The following is a 22,599-nucleotide window of genomic DNA, read 5'->3' as shown; positions in this document are numbered from 1 at the left end:
AAAGGTGCTGTGACTTTTTTTTTTAACTTCAGAGAGTTCTATCAATAACTTTCAGAATTTCTTTTTCTTAAGCTTGAGATCTCCTTGAGTTGCCAGACTGGGTAGACTTTTGAAGAGAATTAATTTCAAATACTAAACTAGGTCAGATTCATCTAACAACAACTTGAACAATACTCTACTTTGCAAAGAATCCTAGTGAAAGGACACTTTGAACAATGAGTACTCAAAAGACATAAAAACCAGTCTGATTTAGGGAAGTATAAAACTTTCTGAAATAATTGTAGTATGTTTATCAATAGGAATGTGTCCATTTTTCTCCTATGTTTTTGTTTCTCCTCTGAAGATTAGAGGCTATTGTAATGAAGAATTTAAATGAAATGGTTTGAACCTTTGAGATTCTGAGAAAAAAGAATGACTAAGGAGAAGGTGAGGAATCAGGGCTGGATAAGCAGAACTGGATTTGTCAGACTGTATGTTAAAACAGTCACAGTCAGGTGTTAGCACAGCCTATAGCCCATGAAAGGGCTTGAATGACCCAAAGTCAGAGGGAAGTAGCTGGGCTCTCTGTAGACTCAGGGGCCTATGGGCACATAGGGGATCCAGCAAATAAATTCCCTGATAGCAGCCTAGCTGAGTGGTCAAGTGAAGGTTTAGTCCAATGAAATAGTTGCGCAGTAGCTACCTTCCATTGCTTGCAAGTGTATATAAGCAATCTTCTTTATGGAAAAAGCTATGATTTGGAATAATCACCAAACTGCAGTCACACGCACGCAAACTCCTGAGCAGAAACTCTGTGTATGCAGCAGGAACTAGAGCACTGACTCTCAGAAACATTTATATTGAAATTATAGAAACGCAGCAAAACCAAATAGTCTGAACCCACAGCAAAGGTTTTCAGATTACTTTTAGATATAGTGCTTCCTAGGAAGGACTTCAACTTGGGGAAAGAAGAGAACAGAAGGATTACCCCCTTTTGCTTCATCTGTATTCTGAAATATGCCTACTTTGTGAAGGAAACTAACACCAAGATCCAAACACCAGTTTGTGCTTCTACCTGAAGCTATCTACTAGATTCTGAAAAGGACTATTTAGGACTGAGAGAATATAGGGGAAGTTTTCACACCAATGAAGTATAATTTCACAAAAGCCAGGAGAAAGTCCAGAGTCATGGTGTCCCTAAAATACAGAGCTGCTTAATATGGTGACAAGTGATAAAGAAAAATCTTGACAGTTAGAAAGCTTGAAATGCTTTTCATTGATTTGGAAACTACATTGAATCAGGTGCTCTTTCTGACTTCTGACATTGCTGGCAATTTGTTTCCAACTGTGCCAAAAGTAAGATCATGTCCATGACATTGTATTAAAAAGAAATTTCATCATCTTTTTTCAAATCCTTATGAATATAAGTGCACACACATGTATCTTGCAGTGTTTTTCAGGAGCCTGCTGCACAGTGGTCCAGATCCAATATTTTTTGTTTGCTGCCTGGGCAGGCAAAAGCAAAAAGTCATGATTGTGATAATCACAACTTGATTGTTTGCAAATGTACTTCCTACAACTACCCTACTAACCCTTGGTGGATTAAATAAATGAGAAAAATCCATCAAAGAAAATCTAATAGCTTTCTTTAGTGTGAGCTTGGCTTAGGGAAAAAGAAGTGTTTCTCCTGCTTAGGCTAGAAAAATGGTATTTTTTTTCCAACAGTTAAGGAAACAATTCCCAACATAAATGGGGTGGAATTAAATATAAGAGTGTGAGGTCTCATGGTAATTTTAGTCATCGTAAACGTCTACCTTGTAAAAGAATAAAATAATTAAAATCGTTTCTTCCACCTTGGCTTTTCTGGTTGTAGGAGGCTTTAAAACTATTAGCTTCTGACATCACTTTTTAGTCCTCTATATTGAGCTCTCATTAGACAGTCATTCTCTCTGTCAGGCAGTTATTTTCATGAATTTAGTGTTGATTGCATAAATTTATTATAAGCGTATTGCCAGTTAATATGAACAAATCGGAAAACCGGTGTTTTCTTACTCAGAGCTGTAATCTCAATGCATTCTCCAGTGGCCTCTCATAGTGAATTCTTTAGTACTTAAATTAAGTAGTATAGTTATGTCCTTAAGTAATAAAAGAGAATGAAAAGTTAAATTGCTGTTTAATAATAAATTGTTTTAAATCAGTTGGGAGTCTAATACAGTATTATACAAGAACTGTTTGAATTCCCTGAATTTTCACAGTGCACATAGGTGATGCAACAGCTTGATTCAAGCTGTGAAGAAGCTTATGACTATTCCGTGTAGGAATCGTGGCTCTTTGACAAGAACTTGTCTAGCATTTCACCTTCAGGCCATCTGTAGCTCTTTCACATTCTTTCTGCATAACATCTCTATGACATACTGTAACCTACCAATCCACATAATTGATACTTTTAGTCAGAATCCCTTCATTTCATAACTCCATAGTTCTGCCTTTGACAAATTCACTCTTTCCCGCTCACCTCTGTCAAGATTGCTGCTGCAAGGGTGACTTTCCTAACTTGTCAGCTTTGTCTACATCATCTGCTATTCAACTTCCAATTTTTCAATTTTAAAACCTTTCTGTTTTCTACTGTATAAGCCATTAGTTGCTGTACTCTTAGGAGTCTTTGCATACCTGAAAGGTCATTACTGCGTTCAAATTTGCTAGTGATATTAACTTTCTTTCTCAGGAGGAGGAGGAGTTTTGCAAAGCATCTGCAGAGCTCTTTTAACTCTTTTAAAAATTACTTTTAACTTGGGAATACTTGGACATCTACCTGGTGTGCTGATATGATCAAGTGGGCCAAGAGATGATCTTTCTTGGTATTCCTCTCTTGGTCTGGTTATAATGTCTGAAGTCTTCTGTCTTCTACAAAATATTATATGACCATGGGTAATGACTTGCATGCACGACAACTCTCCTTTTATTTTGCTTTTCTGCAGTTCCCGCACACTGGGGTCATAGTCTACAACTTGGAACTCTTCAGCACTACTGTAAAATAAATAATAAAAATTATATATATGAGGGGAAAAGAGAAATGGCAGTGACCAAGATTTAACACCTGTGCATTTGCAAAAGCATCTTGAGATGCTTAAGGGTGAAAGAAAATCCTGGTCTTGAAGGTTTATTTGTGGCTGAACCACTGAATTCCATTCACATGGTTGTGTGAAAATGAAAACTCTTTTTATTATTCTTTTCTAAATGTTCCTCATGCTTCCCCAATAGCAGGTCATCCTCCTTACTATTAAACCTTACTACTAGATCCTTTTGGAGGGCAGGCGGTTTTCCTAGGTTTTGTTGGCCGGCTAGTTAATTGACCCACTAACTCAGGCTTCTAAGGAGAGCTTTTATAGTATGGTTCCTTCTTTTTGTTGTGTACAGTCTTGAACAGCAGTGAATGAACAGAGCTAGAAACTGATCATTTAAAGGAATTTATTCAGAGTACAAGAAACAGCAAACCTTTTTATCCTAGATAAAAATCAAGGAAACTGACCTTGCAGCAATGTAAATCCAAACTTAGGCCCAGTAAATACCAATCTTGTTTTAATCACTTCAGATAAGGACCTGGTAACTGTAGTGCTAATCTCTGTATTTTTGCAAATCTCTTGGCCTAAAATTTACACATAAGGAGTCAGATTGTTCTTAATAAGATTACTCAGATGACTGATGAGAAAGAATTGAGCAAATCCAGTTGTTTTTTTGTAAATTTGCTCTTTCAAACAAAGAAAAACACTAGAGGATTTTACATGTGTTTCTTCTTACTAGCTAAGAAAGACATCAGGCTTTCTGTGATGGTAATATCATGCTATTTTGACAGGAAAAAGACAGAAGATGTGAGAGTTTTGCCTCCTATATCCTATCATTCCTATCATGACACGTAGCTGAGATGGGGAAAAATTCATGCTATGTTATGTGGCTTAGATGTAAATGTAAAGCGTATTACAACTGATGTTACACACTCCATTTAAGTAGGAACAAAATTAAATTGGAGCTTGCCTATGCCTAGTGTTAATTGTGACTAAGTCTTCAGAAAAATTATTCCCTGTGGTTATTTCTGAAAACTTTTTTTTTGAAAGAGTGCTCTGTTCTGGTTTAGTTTAACCTTTTTCTAAAGTAGAAAATTACTAGGAGTAATTAGGAATAAGTCAATGTCATTCATGTATGTCTACTCATTAAATTATTGAAAAAGCAGTTTGCTTGATTTTTCTTTTTCCTCCTTAATTCACCATCCCTCTTTAACTTTTATAGCCGCCCAGTATCTTGATGTTTTTGTAGAAATAGAAAATTCTGTATTTGCTTTCATGAAGTGAAAAGACTGGTATTTTAAGGAAAGTGAGTTGAATTGTACTGATTGATTCTATAATATTAGCAAAACATGTTAACATTCTGTTATTTTACAGTGTTATCAACTTATCAGTATATTTATCATTAGGTCAAGGTTTGCACAGATCTTGAAATAAGCCCCTCAGGACTGAACTGTGAACCTCTTGTGTGACCAGTGCAGCCTCCCTGACTTCAGTGAAACTAGTGGAATGACTGAGCCCTTGCCAAGCAAATAATGGATTTACTCTCTGCTCCTTACTGCATTGTAAGGGCATGTGTAGCTAACAAAACAGAAAAGGTACAGTGATGTTAAAGCTAACTTAATAGCATTCAGTGTTTTTATTGTTTCCACACACACTCATACAGATAACTTAGTATGTATTAATTGTTATATATCCATTTGTCTTTTAAGGACTGTTAAAAGGCAATGTTATTGAAAGTCTCTTTCAAGCCAAATGTCGTAGTCTTTATCAATATTTTTTTTTGCCGGAGCTCATATTCTAAAAATATAACTGTTTTTAAGGAAATAGGGCCAGAGTCTTAGCTGATATAAATTCTATACCATTACTGCACTATTGTTAAGTATTAGTTTGTGACAGGTGAAACATTGTACAGTTTTAAAGACTAGAAACTAAGGTGCTGTGTTTTAAGGGCAAACACAATGAAAAGATGATTTTATAAGTCTATAGGTGGTGCTCTTGTCACTAGAGAAAGACTTCATCCATGGAAAGCTGCAACTATTATGCTGTGTTTTTATTGTTAATATTTTTGAACCAATTCGTCTCGTTGGCAATATTAGATTATGTTACTTCTCATCTATTTTTTCCATATGAGGGAGAATGAGACACTATACACTGTAGTTCTGAAATAGGTTGCTTGGCTGCAGCATATTTTCCAATTACTTTAGCAAGTCTTATTTTGGGGCAGGAATTAGGTATTCAGAGATTTCAAGTAATACACATTGCACATAACAGACAGCCTTCTACCACATAAACATCCAAACTGATGCTTTTGAATGGCTTCAGCATTACCATGGCTATTTTTAGACAGTCAGTGATCAACAAGAAGTAAAGATTGCTCCTCTACGATGTATTTGTAGATCAGTAGCAAGTATTGGGATTCAGATAAGTACAGGTACATCCATTTCACATATTGCTATTTATTTCTGCTATTTTGCAGACTTGATACTTCATTGGAATATAGCGTATGGAGTATATTTTACAGTGATAATGGAAATGAAATGGAAACTTGTGTATATATATACACACACAAAAGCAAAAATGCATGAAAAACACATTAAAAAGGAAATATTTTTGGGTATTATTCCTTCCACCAGCTTATCCTAAGGCTTTTGGAGGAGATGGGATGAGGATGAGAAGGATGCAGTGAATATATACATACAGGCTCTTTTGTTGTATTGTGGATTTTAATCTACTGAAAAGACAGATTCTGTGTTTCTGTGCCCTGAGTGTGTATGGGTTTTTTGTTGAGTGGGTTTTTTTTTTTTGGCTTTTTTGATGACTATAGCAAAGAACATTAGAAACATCTGATTTCTAGAAGAGTATTAGGAAACCAATTTTTGTGACTAAGAAATTAATTTTATGCTTGGATTGTAGTAATCCCTGTTACTTTATTTGGAAGTACTGTACGAATGTCTGCAAATATACAGTTAATGAACAATTACAGAAAACTGGTGGTGACTTAAAGTTGTGCTGGCTGCATGGTCATCTAAAGTATTCTGTCTGTTCTGTGATGAACGTACAGATGTCTGTGTGTTGCCAATGAACAGAACGATGCTGTATGAGATGACTTGCAACTCTGTATTGCAATTTTGTGCACTGATTCTGGATAGTATTTTGGCTGTGAAACATATACAAGAGGAAAATGTTATTCTTTTTTTGTGGGGGGAAAAAAGCAAAATCTCATATTCCCAAGCCTCTTTTAAATCCAATATTTCTTCAATACTAAAGTCTGTGAATAACAAATAGAATCTATTTGTCTATCATCCAGGAATCTGAGTCAACGTAATATTACTTTTACAAGGCTTCTCAAGATCCATGCTAGATTGAAGAATGATGTACTTGATCATTAAATAATATTAAAACTGGTTATTAAGAAAGCCTACAAAGTAATTATACCCATTAGCTATTGTTTTACTGCATAAAAGGAAAACCAATATTTCAAAGTGATATCAATATTCTTTTTGAAAATTGTATTATATAAAGGTTGATTATTAGATATATTAATATATATCATTTAGTTTCTATAAACACATGTATGAGAAATCTAAGCTTTGATTCACTGCTGTTTTTTACCTACTGACACTTTAAATAGAAGATAAGACTTAGGATCATTCCTACTGTTGATTTTACAAGATTTTAGGCAAGACAATACTTTATTAGAATGGAGAGAGAGTAACTGAAGTGTACCATAAACTGTTCACTTCATGTTTTTTAATGAAGCTTCGTACTTGGTAACATATCTGACATCAAAATACGTCTGTCAGAGTACAATCTTTTCTCCTGCCTCGTTAAGGTAATTACAAATTGCAGAATCATTGAGGTTGGAAAGAACTTCTTGGGTTCATCTAGTTCATCCCTTCGGCTCGAGCAGGGTCAGCTAGAGCAGGGTGCCCAGGACTCTGTCTAGCTGGGTTTTGAATATCTCCACAGACACAGACTTTACAACCTCTCTGAGCAAACCTGTTCCAGTGTTTGACTACAACTCATTTTGTGGCTAGTGCAAAAACTAGCTAGTGTGTATATAAAGTGTATAAAACTGATCTTACAATTTTTTAGGAATCTTCTAAAATTGTTTTAGAGAGCATTCTCCCAATGAGAAAAGTAAGGAACAAAAGTGTAGCCAAGGATCACCTTGATCTTAACTCTTGAAACCTGTGAACATATGACCAAAATTTTACAATAGCATTTATGACTCCCTAATTTTCTTAATTGCTTATTAAGTAATTGTAAAAAAAAAAAAAGTTTAAACCCAACTGAGGATTAGTTGGAAAAGGATAATCTAAAATTCTGTTTAAGAATAGTTTAATAATTATAAAAGAATCTTGATAGCACTGGTAACTTCAACTGCTCCTTTAATACTCTTGGACACAGTCCTCAATTTCACACTGGAATCTCTGAGAAATGCTGCTGTGTCTGTGCACTAAGAGGTGATACAGTTTTTAAAGGGTTTTGGAATGAAATCAATACAGATGAAAATTGTAGTAACTGCAAAAAGCCTTCTCCATCACTTGAATGAGTCCTGGTCTTTTTTAAGGAATGTGAAGATTTCTTTTTGTGACTTCATTGTTTCAGAGACAAAACAAAAAAGGAACCCAAAGATGAAAATCCAAAACTGTTCAAGGTTTTGCTATATGAGACTAACTGATACTTAGCAAGAAGATGATGGTGAGAAGGAATTGGTAAAGAGGAACACTATACAAATAGATTTTTGTTGGTGGTGGTTTTTTTTATTCCTCAGAAGCATTCTGGAAGCAATTTGAAGTGTCTCTGTTTTGTGGTTACATTTTTTTCCATTTTGGTAAACCCTCAGGTCTTTTATTTTTGCTTATGTCTAAATTCTTTGTTACTACTCTTTTTGAAAAAGTGTGTCTGAGCAGAACATACTAGGAGTTACATGAGCGCTATTGACTTTTAGAATAGGATTTTTGCAGTATTTTCAGTAATGTCCAAGGTATTTCTTAGGCTTTCTAATACTTCACCTGTTGTTTTCATTATTGTTCAGCAGTGAAAAGATGTCTTCACTGAAATTTCCCAATGATAAATCAATTTTTTTCTCATATTTTCTGATGATTAGATTGGTCTAGCAATGGGCACATATATGTAGCTTAATCAACTTTGACTTTCATGTACCTGTATGCAGTCCAGCTCTGTATTCGGTCCCTCTGGATTTGTGCAAACTTGTCTGTTCTTGATCTATTTAAAAAGTTGTGTTTGCTTGTAACCTACTTCTGAAACACTTTTTCCAAACCATTATTCCTTTGAACGGAAAAACCTTAGTGCAAAATTTTTCGATATTATTGTGCAGTCCTGTTGTGCCGAACATCGATTACTGATTCCTACTTAGTGTTCGGTGCAGCCAGTTTGAGAACACCATAGATGGAGCGTCAGTGCAGTTCAGAGATGTGGTTTTTCAGGCCAGATGAAGTGTTCCTATACAGCAGTCACATCTAATTTGTATAGAATTTTACTGATATATTTTTAAGCTAACTTTCCTATGAGAAGTTTGTGTTGTCCACTGCATAGGTATTGAGAACCATGTGAATCTTCATCTAAAAAAACAAAAAGGGGGGGGGGGGGGAGGGTGAAGGAAAAAAAAAAAAAAAAGGATGTACAGCTATTCTGCCAGTTTCAGAAACTATCTAAACTTCAGAAATTTCCCAGATTAGAGTAGTTGCCTTCAGGACTGCAACAGGCTTCTGCCGAAGCTGAACTTTCAAATTGACGTAAATCTCTAGTGGTGTAGGCTTCATAATTCTTGGGTCTAAAATGTTCAAGCCAATCAGCCTCATCTCAAGTAGTCTCATAGCTTTTAACCAACACAATGCGCTCTCTTCAATAATGCATTACTCTAAGGCAAAAAGTGTATTGTTTCAGATATGGAGAAGGAGCAAGAGAAAAGAAGTAAACACCCCTGCAGAGTAAGCTCCGTTTGCTTTGTTGTTCATTTTTCTCTGGGACTTAGAAGATTTCTATATGAATAACATCCATTACCTATTTAACCCTTTTGCCAGCCAGCCATCTGGGGCTTTGCACAACCTAACAGACCAATCCATCACACTCACCAAAGAACAGAAAATTTATACAAAAGCTAGTAACTTCAGGGATTTCTTTTAATGGTTTCCGAAGTTTGTTTGGCTGCTTGTGTGTCAAGCTACTTGTAATTCCAGGCAGGCCAGTGGTGCAACCTGCAGCAGATTTTCATCACTTCATCATCAACATATCAGGCTAGATGTTTGTAGGGTCAGGAGTTTCTACAAATAAATACAGAAGGGTTTGTTGACCAACTCAAAAAAGCTTCCTTCATCCTACTCGCTTCTAGGATGTAACAGATTGCAGTTCTGTTAGTATTGATTTTCCTTAGTAGATGCTAGTGAAATGAGTGGGGTAGGAGTGAGGGGCATGTCTTAATTTAAAGTTTCAGTTTTGATTGGTGAATTTTAAAATGCACTGATACATGGGCTTGGCTCATTGTGGTACTGGCATTTTAACTAGTACTTAATTGCAATTTACATAACTGAAATACCCAAAATTTTCTAAATGATCTTGGGTAGAATTCTGGTATAACTTTTTTTTTTCAAGCAAAATTCCAGAAGAATGGTCCAGTACATCATTTAAGGACTAACTTATGTTTTATGCTTTAAACTAATCAATGATTAATTCAATGAATTAATTTCAAAGTACCTTGATGAAGCATAAATTGAATTGTATGACCTGCATACTGTCCCAGAGAAGCTGTGTAATGTATTTTTTAACTTTATAGCTTTTTACAGAAGTCTAATTTTGAAGGAAAATGCAGGACTTCATTTCCATTTGTGATATTTATAGTGTGGCAAAGAGTCAACACATACATGCACATATATTTTATTTTCAGATTAGAAAAAGACCTGACCCAGAAAAATACTTGGGCAGGTGTAATGTACCAGAAAAGTATTTTACCAAGTTACTATATGTATATATTCTAGGAAAAATATAAAGGTACTAGGGCAGAGAAGCGATGCAAACTGAAAGAGATTAAGGTGTAAAGACTGAAGGTAGTAAAATGTCCACAGAAGCAAAGCATTGTACTTGGATATTTTTACCCAGGAGCATGGAAAGAGAAGACACAAAACAAACTGTTGCTATTTCAAGAAGGAGAAGCTTTTGTGTGTTGCCTGGAAGAAGCCACCAAGTGATTGGCTCAGTAAGCAAAAGCTTATGGTTGTGGAGGAACTGTAGTCACTTGCAACCGGTTGATGTATTATGTAAATTTTTATTAAGAATTTTAGAAAATGAAGAAGAGCAAAAGGCATCTGATTCAATGATTTAGAACATTTTATTAAGTGACAAACTTGCTAAGGCAAAGAGAGAAGTTGTCTTGCTATTTTTCCCCAGAAGGGGAGGAAAAGAAGAAATGTTTGATGAAGGTTTAAATACTAGAAAGTCTTAAAGGAGAGAACTTTGACTTTTACACTTAGGAAAATGAGTAGTTCAACCTAGTGGATTATTGCACTGACAAATAACACCTTGCAAAGACCTGGAGGAATTTGCACTCTCTGAATTGCTCTGTCTGTTAGACTTACATTACTATGAATAGGGACAACTTTTTGATTTTCTGCAAAAACAACTAGTTCAGAGTGAGAATGTGGAGTGAGAGAGGACTGGTGCCAGTAAGCTACCATGTTGCTTGTGTTGGTAAATATGACATTTTGCTATATCTGTGAAAATGGTCTGAATCAGAGGGTTTTCTATTCATAGAACTTGTAAATATTTTTTTCTAGTTTTCAAAGTTTCTCGATTAAACTGTATCATACATCACATCATATCACTGAAAGTTAAGAGAAAAATTATACCTCCGGAACCTTTTGCCCTTGGTAACCTACTTTCTAATTAACCTTCAAGTTGAACGTAACATAAGTCTTCCTGCAGAAATAGATGTGCCTCTGATGATTGGGAAAAGAAATTGGTTACTCATCGTATTCACTGTTTCAAAATATTCCCTAATGTCTCTTCAGGGACTTCTCATTAGTTTTCTTACTGATAGCACTAAATTATACAAGTAATTGTTCCAATATATTTCAAGCAGAAATTCAGAAGTTTAAAGGTGGAACTTAAGTTTTTAACATTGTTGTGTATTCCTAATATCAACATGGGTAAAAATAGTTCTCATGCAGGTGAGATGCTTATAGTGGTAAAATTGAATAGTCACATACCTAAGTTCTCATTAATTTAGATCACATAACAATAATGAATTCAAGATTTTTGATGAAGTTGCATTTATTTGTTGAAAAAGATAAAATTACTTCAAAGAATGTTAACTTTCTTTATATAAGGCAGGCTGAGGAGTCAAGACTCTACACCAAATTGTGTGTTTCTGTTCTAGTTTCCATTTCCTGGTTTTGTTACTTTATGCAATACAAGTTGCACAAGTCTATGATCCTGATGAATTGCTATCCGTTTTGTCATTGAAGACTTCATAGCATATACTTATGAAAGGTTGGATTATACCTTATTTTAAAAGTGCAGAAGATTCTTGATGAACTATATTTGCGTTTCGTGACACTTTTGAAAGAGAGACTGATTATACTTTACAACTGGAACAGACGTGAGTAATAGGGAATTTATGCAAGCAAGATCCAGAGGCTTGTTAGGCTTAAATAGAATATATGTTTCCTGGCAAAATTATGTTTTTTCTGCTATTTTTTGGCATAGATCCACACAGCTGTTTTCTCGTGATACTGTATTAGCACCCCTGAGCACATTGTGAATGGAGAGTTGAATTCTTGTACTTTGAATTGAACACACTGCTGCATAGAGTACATAGACATAAAAAGCTATCGTCATCCCATGTGTCTAGAACAAACATTTGCTTTAGTAGCTTCTTCAGACTTCAGCATCCTGATCTGTATACATTTATAGTAAATAATTTGTCACCATGGTGCTCATGAAAGGTTCTTGATAGAAAATGTTAAGAAGTTAATTCATGCATCTTTTACTGAACTCTGACATACCTTATTCTAAATTTCAGCATCACAGACTTTCATTTCATAATTGTTAATTGCTCAGAATTAATGAATATTTAGATTCTCATAAGCAAGAGAGAACGTTGCTAGTAATTAAGATGCAGTAGATTATCTGATTTGATTTTACTTCTACATCTACTTGATAACTTGCCTAAAAGTAATTGGCTTATATATTTTAGCTATATTTCCTGATTTCATTTTGAAGAGTCAGATATGATACACAGCTTGGAAACAGCTTACATCCAAGATGCCACTGTTGTTTGGTATGAATGCAGAAGTTTCAAAAACCATGTTTGTCCCTGGAACTAATACACGCACTCTATTGTAGAGAAAGAAAGAATTTTTAAAAAATTAAAAAAAAAAACCAAACGTGAGGGCAAAAAGAAAAAACGAAAGCTGTTGCAAAGTAAAAACAAAATTCTGGGAAAACAGAGAAATCCACTTGTTAAATAATGACAAGTGAATAGGCATCCTCAGATCTATGTATAAGCACTGTCGTGTATTCTCTAGCTGTAGTCTGAATGTCACTGATGGCGGGGTGTCCTGATCTTTATTCTGCTTGCCAATGGAAAATAATGTGATATGTTTGTGCTGATTTCTCTTTAAAGCTGTTTAAAGTACTATTTCAAAAAGGATCTTATATTCATATCATGCCCCTTTTTTTCAGGCTAGATCTGCTTGTACATTTATGCCGTGACGGGTAACCTGGAGCTTTAGTGATGTTTTGGGCTGCAGATAAAGGTAGGAACTTTACGCTTCAGTAGAAGCCTCATATATCAGACTGGAGCCATTGAGCTTTGTGATTAGACCAAGTGTAAAAGAAAACATAATTTGATGGAACTGTTTCTCATACATGGAACCAATCTGTGTGTTCTTTGTTTCTTTTTGAACATGGTGCATATATTTTAGAGACTTCCACATGAATGTTTTTTGAGTCTGTGTATTAGGCATGTACATGTATGTCGTGGTTTAACCCCAGCTGGCAGCTAAGCACCACGCAGCTGCTCGCTCACTCCCCCCCAACCCTGGGATGGGGGAAAGAATCAGGAAAAAAACCTCGTGAGTTGAGATAAAGACAGTTTAATAGGACAGAAAGGAATGAAAAACAATGATAATGATAATAATAATATGACAATAGTAATACTAAAAGAATTAAACTATACAAAGCAAGTGGTGCACAATGCAATTGCTCACCACTCGTTGACCGATGCCCAGTTACTTCCCAAGCCGCGATCCGCCCCTCCCAGCCAGCTCCCCCAGTTTATATACTGGGCATGATGTCATATGGTATGGAATAGCTCTTTTGCCAGTTTGGGTCAGCTGTCCTGGCAGTGTCCCCTCCCAGCTTCTTGTGCCCCCTCCAGCCTTCTTGCTGGCTGGGCACGAGAAGCTGAAAAAATCCTTGACTTAGTATAAACACTACTTAGCTACAACTAAAAACATCAGTGTGTTACCAACATTATTTTCCTACTAAATCCAAAACACAGCACTGTACCAGCTACTAGGAAGAAAATTAACTCTGTCCTAGCTGAGACCAGGACAGTGTATTAAGAAGGTGACCAAAAATGCACTTCAGAATTTGCGAAGCGTTACAGTATTTTTGAAACCTTTTTAAAACTTTCTAACTCATATATTGTTACTAACAGATTTTCATAGCGCCAGCAAGTCCAGAATGATCCCTCTTTGCACTGGGTGCTTTCTGCTCCTGCTGAAAAAAAACCTTAAAAATTAACTTTAACACAAGAAGCAAACAGATGAGTGTGGAGTCTTTCATCATCAATTTACCAAATGTATATTTAGATTAAATAATAGCATAATTGATGAATTTCCAAATTATTCATATGTTTTCCACTGTACTATATAATTATCATAGGGGGATTGATAGTTGCAGTCTTTTTTTGTAGATATTGTACTTGGGCATTGGTACGTTTGAGAATGGAGGGAAATCTGGGGTCAGGGTGGGGCAACAGCAAAATAACCCCCTAACCTTCATCAGCAAAAGGCACTCTAACTTCTGTAAAGAAGTTTTAGTTCTTGGAAAAATTTTTTTCTGCTCTGCAGAGAAAAAATTATTATGTGCTTCAGAGCAAAGATACAGCACTTCTGCCAGTTGTGAGTACATTGAGTTCAGTTTGTTTGAGCATCTGGAAACATCTAGTCTATACTAGACACGTATAGACATTTGATATGGCTCATTTCATCTTCGAAGTATCAGATTAGAAATTACTGAAGAGAATCAATTCAGAGCAAAAATGTGAACAGAGATTTTCTAATTTAATGATTTTCTTGATGTTACAAAATATTAGAACAGACTAGAAAATGTATAATGAAGCATCGGAAGTTCTGCTTATTGAAGCCAAACTTTTGTGTATTTCTAAAGGAATATTAAAATGTTTCATATAATACGGCACAGCAGATTCCAACTTGATAGGGATATAGGAATGGTGGCATTACCACTGTGGACAATCACCCTGCAAATATGTTGTTTACTGCCCTCACATCGGGCTTTACTTTTTTCTCATCCAGAATTGTATTTAGGCCTGACAGATAGCAAAAGGGACCCAGATGCCACACTAAATCTATGGTTGTGTTCTGAGCAATGCCAGAGAAGGGAATACAAATTTAGGGTGGTTATCAGAGAGAACAATCTCTTTACATGGCTATTTCTCCCCATCATTATTACCCCACAATCTCCTCAAACACTTCTCCCTTTACTTTTCTAGCAGTCTGCATTAATTAACTTATTTAATGGTGTGATTCTAACAAAGTTTTCTTAGAAAAGTTACAGGCCCCTTGCATTGGGGGTATAACATGGAATTCATAGATTTGGATTTGCTTCATGTTGGTAGATTGTGAGTAACACATAGAAAAGGAACTTAAACTTGTCATAAGAAAATATCACATGTGATAACAGTCCGTACTGCCCCAACATTTTTTAAATAACAGTTTCCTGAGAATCACTGTTTAAGTGTGAAAACTGTGTTGAATTTTGGGCATGCAAAAGTAATAGATGAGAGTTTTATCATGAAATGTAAATAGATGACGTGTCTGCTTTTCATTCCTACACAGTGATCATCTGTATTATTATGTATTAATACACATAATTAATTATACATGTAATTAAACTCATTAAACTACAGACACTTCCTCAGTCAGTAGAGACCTGTTCCTACCACATTTACTGTTGTATATTTTCAGTAGTTTTAATGTGAATAGAATTTTATTGAAACATGTAGAGAATCTGTTAACATAGAAGACTTATATCAAACAGACTTATCTGAACAGAGCTACCTTTCTTCTCATATTGTCATGTAGCAACCACGCAATTCCTAAAATGGCAAAATATTATTTAGAAATATTTGTGGTTTTTAAATGCAGCTACTTGCTGAACACAAGCGAAATAGTGAAGTTATGTAGCCACTTAGCTTGCTGGCAACTACTATCAGGCATATCATAAGCCACATTTTGGGAGAAGTTACAGATTAAAGTTGTTCATGGAGTAAAATATTTAGTAATATAAAAAAATAATAATCAAATGTTCCACATCAAACAAACCAAAGATACACAAATCTTTGTATACTACATTCTGAAACAGCGTTGCTACCTCCCTTCAGATAGTGTTTTCTGAAATATCACTTCTCCTTTCCACTTTTTTTCCCCTGCCTTGCATGTTTCTCTGTGCCTTTGTCAAGTTTTTGTTCCTTTGTTTCATTTGTCACATATATCTCTTAGTAGTCAGTATTTCTTCCGACTGCTGAAGTTTCTCTTTCAGACTGCTCCCTGGTGTCCACCACATTCTACCACACAACTCCTTCAGTTCTCTCTCTGCTTTGGGCATCTTTGGTTAGAGTCCCTAGAAAAACTGGGGAGTGATAAACATTAAGAACAAGTGAAGATCCATGAGAAATTACCTGTACTTCTCATTTGAGTAAGAAGCCAGTATAAGTACTTAAGAGGGAGCTTTGTTGACAAATTAGAAATTTCCCTTATTGTTTGGAAAACTCAGCAAGTCCTTGCTAATAAGCAGCAATATATCTTCAAGGAGAGCCAGCCAAGACCTAAAAGGCCTGGTAAAGTGCTTACTATTCATTTATTTGAGGAACAAGTAAATATACATTATGTCTCTGTTGTATATTCAGCAAATACTTTTCCAATAAAAGGAAACATACAAATCATAGTAATGTTTCTTAGATACATTGGCTAAATAATTTGCCATGTCTGTGGCTTTTTTTCCTTCCTGGAGGATCAATCAATAATAGTAACGTATTATATCACTGTGTTAATCTAAAAAAATTGCAAGATACATGATAACATTCATATTTTATAGCATTATTATTATTATTTTGATCTTTTAAGGGCTAGATGACAGGTAATAGCAGACAGCTTTGAAGAACGGGTCCAAAGACCCTCCAAAACCTCAATAAGCAATTTATATTTCCTACCAGTTATATTTTTCCCAAACTGTGCAGTGATAATTGTTTTGAGGGATTAATCAAAACTAAGTCACTGTTGGTTGCTGCTCCATGTTCCAAAGGGAACCAAGTGGCTTCAGATGAGGTTTCGTTTTGGGCGTTTTTATTCATGTCTATGCAGGATAGGATGGATTGGATAAATATAGCTATTGATCTTGTAATTTTAAATTGTTACTCATGAAATTGTTGATTGTTTTTTGCTTACAGCAGGTATGTCTATGTGGTAGCTTTTATGGCAACATAATGAAGGAAGGGTGAGACAACATCATAAATTTAGAACATGTAATAAGTATTTGATTAGCTGGAAATTCACACCTTATCTGATGTGTGTTCTTCACCTATCTGTGCATTTGTGTTTGTATTCATCCGATGCAATGCTTACCATCTCAGTCACTTCATTTAAATGTGATGTTTTAGATTCCGTTAATGATCTGAGGACACTTGTGTTATGATGAAACTCCTTCCATAAGGGAGAACAAATTCAAGTAATCTACAGTGATTAAAGTGCCTTTTTAAACTGGCTTAAAACTAGCTTGAACCTAACTTTTAGCTGACTGAAGGTCGATAAGACCTACTGTCTGTGAAAAAAATCTGTATATTTCTGAAAGTGTTATATTGAATGCTGTGGGCTTCTTACTAGAAAGCTGTAAAGCAATCTCAAAAAATCATAGAAAATATTATGGACTGGACCATAATATAAGTTGACCATAAAACATATTAATTAAATGTCTCCTTTTGCCTGGTATTTCACTTTTCCTCCTCTTAATGCATTATTTATTTTTTTAATATAAAACTGTGAAGTCTGGTTTGTTTTCCACAATACCATTTGTTCTCATCTGAATGATTTTGCTGTTGGTGAGGCACTAGCTTATTAAAAAGCACAGGATACTCTCACTAAATTGGTATTGCTGACACCACCTGCTGCTTTCCTCTTAAAATGATTTCTTAAAACATAGTATATTCTTTTATTAAGTCAGCTAAAATTCTGCTACTGCATAACTTTACTAGTCTTGATTACACCTTTTGTTTCCCAAATTGTCAAACCTACTTTATCTCCTCTTACAATATCATATCACATTTCTCCTTTTCATCCATCAAGTTTGATTTTTGGAGAGAGTCTCTGTGTGTTTCTTGGAATGATAGGCAAGATTTAATCTTTGGGAGAAATTAAAACAAAGGCAAAAATAAAACAAACAATAAGAGTAGACTAAGGTTGTATGATACCTACATATATAAGTAATGGAAGGAAAAACGTATGTTAATGAGGGTTGGGGGTTTTTCATACCAATATCATACTCCTACCTGTTACCCTCATTGCTTGCTTGCTTCTCACAGTATCCCCTTCTGTTTGAGTTTTCTAGCCCTGTGCCTGATTTCAAGAGTGGTTTGAGAGTCAGGGTTGTTTGATATACAATTATCTGAGGACTTTTTATAAAAGAACAATACTTCAAAAATCTGGGGTTTGAGATATGGTTTACATATATGAAAGTAGATACATTGTTTAGAAGACATGCAACTTGCAATTGTTTCATGACTTAACACAGAAGATTTTATATTCGATATTTAAATGGTTCAGAGGGAGTCGGAGGAGTTTGTATATATCTCATCTATGCGTTTTGGTACAATACTCTTGGATTTTGTGTGTTTAAAGTGACTAAATAGGAAACTATTAGTAATGTATGATCTTAAACAAAAAAAGAAAAAAAATCCGAGATCTGGAGGTTCTGTTGATCTAAATTGTGTTGGCAGAGTTAGCTTCCACCCAGCACTTCTCATTTACTTTGTGGGGTGCTTTCACGAAAAATCTGGTTTGTTGTGCTTCTTTTTAATTTTTTTTACTGATGTTATTCTCTGGACTTAGCTTGTTTATATTATTCTAAAAGGCTTTAACTTTCTCAGCATTGTGTAGCTGAACTAAGTCCAGAGATGGCTCACTGCCTCGTTGTTTTGATTTCTTCTGGGGTTTCAGTGAGCACATCTATTTCTTGTGTCAAGGATTTTCTGTTGGACTACAAAAAGTCAGAGTGAATTAGAAGAAGAAAAACAATCTACCAGCAATGTTGTAGTTTTCCCACTGACCTGCATTCAGAAGGAAAGAAATTATTTTTTCTTGGCTAAGCTCTGTACTTGTCTGCGGAGATAATGGTAAGAATCTGACACAAACTTTCATTCAAAGTCTATTGGTGTAAATGGAAAGAGCTCCATTGACTTATATGGGATTTGGATCAAGTACTTAAAACTGGTGTTACGAGACAAAAGACAATCACTAGATGTTTCATGAACTTGTAGAAACAGCTATAGTTGAATTTATTTTGTACAGAATTTAGTTACCTGATGCTGTGGAGCCAGAGATAAGATGATGTTCTCCTCTTGGTTGTTCATCTGAATTATTGCAGTGATACTGGTACAGAGGAGTTGAGTAAGGAATTAAATGTTATATGATTTCACAGGTATTGATCTTCAGAATACTATTAAAGATCTGGGTAGGTACCTGGAATTTAAAACAGTCTCTGCTTGCTCTTGGGGATGCCTCTAAGTTGTAAGAGATGGAAACTGAAAATACATCCTTCCTAGTTGCTCTGTGATGCACTTGCCAATTACAGTCAAGATTATATGTGTTCAGTAGTTCATATTTTTTTTAAAAAACCTAAACATTCTCTTGAGTTTAGTATTCTTTCTTTGGCAATGTTGGTATAGCCTTGCTTCTGCTTAGAGGGAGAGAAATTGAATAATCTGTAGGTACTAGCCACAGAATTGAATATGAAGACTTTGCATCCTTGTGAAATGAACAAGTCCCTGAAACTCTGACAAAAAACGAAGATGTAAGTTGAAAACAAAAATTACTAAAACCTAAACAAAACAGTTTTGTGATATACTACCTGTTCTTTTGCCTAAATACTTTCTATTTATATCATGAACTTTTTGTATAGGGACTTTTCTTTTGCTATGCTGTTATGGCACCTTTGTGTACAATTCAAGAAATAACTTCTAAATTTCAGTAAATTACATTGAGCTTCTTGGCTGAAAAACAGTTATAAATTTATTCATTTGTATTATACAATGTAGTTATCTACTAGTATTTTTATAATTGAAGTGAAAGATGCTTCTTTTCAGTGTTGATTTTAATTTTATTTATTAGGTTAATCTAACAGATTTGAGCTTTGTACGCTAAAGGAGCTGCTTTCACTGGTACAGCTTATTACCAGCTCTTGTGCATCAGGCTGTGTAGCAGTAGGAAGAGTCTCAGGTCTCAGTGAGTGCCAGAGCTGCATCTCTGAGATTTGGAAGGACGTTGCTACAACTCACCCTAGGTTATGTGCCAGGCTTCTTTCAATGGCCAGATATAAGCTGTGCCTTGTGTTTCCAAGAAGAAAAAAAGACACCAAAAAACCCACCCTCCAAAAAACAAAACTCACATGCATGTGTTATAAATGAATAAGAGGGGAGACTGAAGTAGGCTATGTCCTTTATTAAGCATTGAATTGGTATACAGAACTGGGTAATTAGCTTTCACTGTGCCCCAGTTGTCTGTTCATGTAAATCCCTATTTACCTTTGCCTTTTTGCTACCAGCATTCAGTTCCTCATAGAATCTATTGCCAAATATATTACTCTGACATGTGCCAATATTTAAAAATTCTAGAGTTTGTCTTGTGCTTCCAGCAGATTTCAACAAATCTCCATAGCTCCTGTGGTTCAGATAGTGCTTCTATCTGCTAGCTCATTCTGCACCCACTGTCATCTATTATTTTCTTGTAAGGTGAGAAATTTGTACCTTGAGTGGTATCACCAGGGTCTCTGACAGTGGTGCATAATTAGGTGCTGATTTGGTACATTTCTGCCTTGGCATTAAGATGATAGAATGGTAGAAATGGTGAAGCTGGCTTTTGAAAATAGCCTATTCATTCAATAACAGGTTAAAGGAAGAGAGTCTTTCCCTCAGAAATTGTTCTGGTTTTTGGCTTTTGGAAAATTTGACCTTAAATCCAAAAATGGAAGAAAAAGTTTACTATTCATAGATAAGCCCTGTCCGTATCTGTGTATTTTGGTGTTTGTACTTCCATTTACCACTTAGATGGGAAGCTGTTGAAAGCTCTATACAAAGGAATAAAGTCCAAATGGCTGCCCAAGATTTCCCTGCGCCCCCCGGTCAGGTTGTTGCTGATAATGTACAGGAAGGCACACGAAGCTAAAATATTTACCATGCAGCCCTAGTGCCAAACAGTATTTCCATTGTGGCTATACTTATTTACACCAGCAGGTGTCCACACTTCTGTGTTGTAAGTGGCAGAAACTTCACTTAACTTTTTTCAGAAGTAATGACTAGTTATAGCAGAAGCATGTTAAAAAAAAAAAGTCAAATTTAACTAAAACAAAGATATTTATTTTAAAAATGAGAATAATATTTTAAACTATTGTGAGAGGTGGTATAAAGTGTTGGTCCTGAATAGGAGAAAGGGAGAAGCTATTTTTCTTTTCACAGCTGGCTAGCTATGTGACAGTGACCCTTAAGCTTTGTTGTCTGTTAGCAAGATATAGTTAATACCAGGAAAGTAGTCATTGCAGCTTTTTGTGACTCTGAGCGTAGCTGGAGGATTACTGCTATGCAGAATGTCTCTCTGTTGAAAAATTTTGTGTTGAGCTCAAGGAGTACACTGGGTTAAGTTTAACACCCACTAGCGTTCATGCAGTCTTTCTCTACACAGCAAAGTTAGTGTTTTGTTTGGGGATTTTTTTGGCTGTATATCATGCATGTACACTTGTTTGGGCTAGCTATGAGACACAAATTGTCTCTCTTTGGTTGAGATTTCCAGAAAAGGGTACATATGCAGGAGGAAGCTGTGGCATAACAGAATGCTGAAGAGGGAAAGAATTACAGTAATAATGAAGACTTTAATTTTGTACTAGATTCATTTGCTCATCAGCCAAGAAAGAGTGAACATGCACAATCAAAATCCATCCTATAAACATATTTGAATTCATTAATAAGCACTCAGTTTTCTAGAAGATAAAATTTTAATTAAGAATATTGATTCACTTGGCAGCGTGCTCTGGTGATTTCTTTCCTCCTTGCCTGATAAAATATTTGTGGAAAGAAGACTAAGTTTAAGGTTTTCAGAATTCAACTGTTTAAAAAAAAATTCAGATTTCAATTTTTCTAACAAAATACTTTTTTTTTTCTAGGATAGGATATGTTTTGGGGATAGAATTTGTATGGATAAGCTGTAGAATTGGGTAGAAAGTGGGGGGTTTTGATAAAATACATGTATGTGCAAGGAAGATTTAATGAGGAGGCTATTTTTATTAAAATGTTTGTTTGCTAGGAGGTTGAATATTTAAATAAAGCTAGGCAAGAATTAAAGAAACAAACTCCAGATGTTTATAAACCCTGTCCTCTCCACTGGATTTTATATTCTCTATATTCAGTCCAAGTAATATTCAAAATCATCTCCCTAGGGAATATGTACAACCGAAGTAGCATAAGTTTCTGCTAGTTTGATTCTGCCTAGTATTTTTCGACCATGTTTCTAGACATTGCTAGGATGGCTGGAGACATGGGTCTATGCCTGTCTGTTGTTTATGTTAAGACTTTCAATAAGCATAGCACTGATTACTAAATGCAGTAATGTCTTACATAATTTTAATGCTTATGGTTGTGAAGAGTGCTTTAGTTTGAGAAGCTCAAGGTGTATCCTTTCTCACCTCAATGACAAATATACTGTTCTGGGATGCCTGAGTGTTGTGTTTAGTTTGTTTTTTGGTTTTGGTGTGGGGTTTTTTGTTTGTTTTGGTTTTTTTTAAATATTCCATTAAGGAGTAGAGTACAAAATAAACCAGGAAAAAACAGCAATTGTGTCTGCAGCAGGAAGAAAAGCAAATAGGCTTATGGGTCTGCTTCGAAAAATAAAGAATAAATTTGGATTTCACTTTCTCTTCCTCACTCTAGCCTTGACAGTCCTCTTTTAATTAGCATAGATTTTGTTCAACACGTTGTAGAGCTGCTTAATTGCCAAAACTTGATTCTGCTCTCAGACAAACCTTTCAGGCA

General features: G+C 35.3%; 1 long non-coding RNA gene across 2 annotated transcripts in view; it reads left to right on the top strand.

Annotated features, from left to right (window-relative positions):
- Positions 1-22,599, top strand: part of LOC127018705 (uncharacterized) — a 271,118-nt gene that overhangs the window by 136,712 nt on the left and 111,807 nt on the right. For both annotated transcript variants that reach the window (XR_007766811.1, XR_007766810.1), the window contains exon 3: positions 12,747-12,820. This is a non-coding gene — a long non-coding RNA (uncharacterized LOC127018705). The remainder of the gene's footprint in view (positions 1-12,746; positions 12,821-22,599) is intronic.

The sequence above is a fragment of the Gymnogyps californianus genome, chromosome 7 (genome assembly GCF_018139145.2).
Source record: "Gymnogyps californianus isolate 813 chromosome 7, ASM1813914v2, whole genome shotgun sequence".
Classification (NCBI taxonomy): Eukaryota; Metazoa; Chordata; class Aves; order Accipitriformes; family Cathartidae; genus Gymnogyps; species Gymnogyps californianus.
The sequence above is the reverse complement of the archived record's forward strand: the minus strand, read 5'-3'. Positions and strand labels throughout refer to the sequence as shown.